Source organism: Phoenix dactylifera, unplaced genomic scaffold, assembly GCF_009389715.1.
Source record: "Phoenix dactylifera cultivar Barhee BC4 unplaced genomic scaffold, palm_55x_up_171113_PBpolish2nd_filt_p 000702F, whole genome shotgun sequence".
In the NCBI taxonomy this organism is placed as follows: domain Eukaryota; kingdom Viridiplantae; phylum Streptophyta; class Magnoliopsida; order Arecales; family Arecaceae; genus Phoenix; species Phoenix dactylifera.
In genome coordinates, this window is record NW_024068084.1 from 197,377 (window position 1) to 199,036 (window position 1,660).

Sequence of the window (1,660 nt, forward strand, 5' to 3'; positions counted from 1 at the left end):
CGGGCATCAAGACTCCCCTACGGACTTATGCTCGGAGTTCTCATCACAAGCCCACTTGACCTTTGACAATAGGTAGCCCTTTTCGATGTTCCTGACTAAATCCATTATTATTGATGATATATATATATATATATTATTTTTTTTTGAATTAGATAAGTATGATTCATCAGGGTCTAAGATTGCTACTATACTATCAACATAATGTCGAGCCTAGACCTTAGAAGTGTCGGCCAGTGTGTAGTGAAATTCCGAAGTATTAATTAGCTTACAACTCCCTAAGAGAGACTTAATAAAAAGAACTTAAATTTGTATTACTTCCGACTAGTCATTGGGCTTTTTAGATTTTATATACCTTGTGTGTTTATCATTCTTGCATAAATGTATAGAAATTAGGTTTTTTAAAAACAAAAACTTTTTTTTTATTTTTTTTATTATTAACAAAACTTTTTTTTAATAATTTTTTTATGAAAATAAACACATTTTTTTTTAAAAAAAATATTTTTAATTTTTTATATTTTTTTTTAAAAGATGATTTTTTTTATTATTTTTTTAACCTTTTTTTTTTGATGAAAATCAAGATGAATACTCCCAAACCTAAACCTAACATTGTCCTCAATGTTAAGAAATAATCTAAGAGAATTGGGTTGCCTCCCAACAAGCGCTAAGTTTATTGTCTTCAGCCAGACACAGTGGGTCCTTAATTATTTTGATAAACAGGGTTCGTTAAATTAAGGGATTCGATCAATTGTCCGTCGGCAACACAGTCTACATAAGGTTTTAACCTTTGACCATTGACTTTTAAAATATGTCCACCATTGAGGTGTTGGATCTCCACTGCACCATAAGGAGAAACCTTTTTCACTACGAATGGTCCATCCCACCTAGAGCGAAGTTTACCCGGGAAGAGTCGCAACTTGGAATTGAACAGCCAAACCTTTTGACCAGGTTCGAAGGACTTACGGTTAATATTTTTATCATGAAAAGCCTTAGTCCTTGCTTTATAAATTTTAGCATTTTCATAAGCCACATTACTTAATTCTTCAAGTTCACTTAGTTGGAGTTTTCGGTGAGGACCAGCTACTGCCATGTCTAAGTTAAATTTTTTTATAGCCCAGAAAGCTCTATGTTCAAGTTCTACCGGTAAGTGACAAGCTTTACCAAAAACTAATCGGTAGGGGGACATGCCAATAGGAGTTTTGTAGGCGGTACGGTAAGCCCAGAGTGCATCATTTATCCTTTGAGACCAATCTTTCCTATCGGGACGTACCGTTTTCTCTAAGATGTGTTTTAACTCTCTATTGGACACCTCGACTTGTCCACTCGTTTGGGGATGGTATGGGGTAGAAACTTTGTGGGTGATGTTATATTTGCGAACCAAAGCCTCGAAAGATCGGTTGCAAAAATGAGATCCCCCATCACTGATAATGGCTCGGGGTGTACCAAAACGACAAAAGATGTTTTCATGTAAAAATTTAATCACAACCTTGTGGTCATTAGTTTTAGTGGTGACAGCTTCTACCCATTTTGAAACATAATCAACCCCTACAGAATATATTCGAAACCAAAGGATGGTGGGAAAGGGCCCATGAAGTCAATACCCCAAACATCAAAGATTTCTACAATTAAAATAGGATTGAGAGGCATCATATCTCTACGAGAG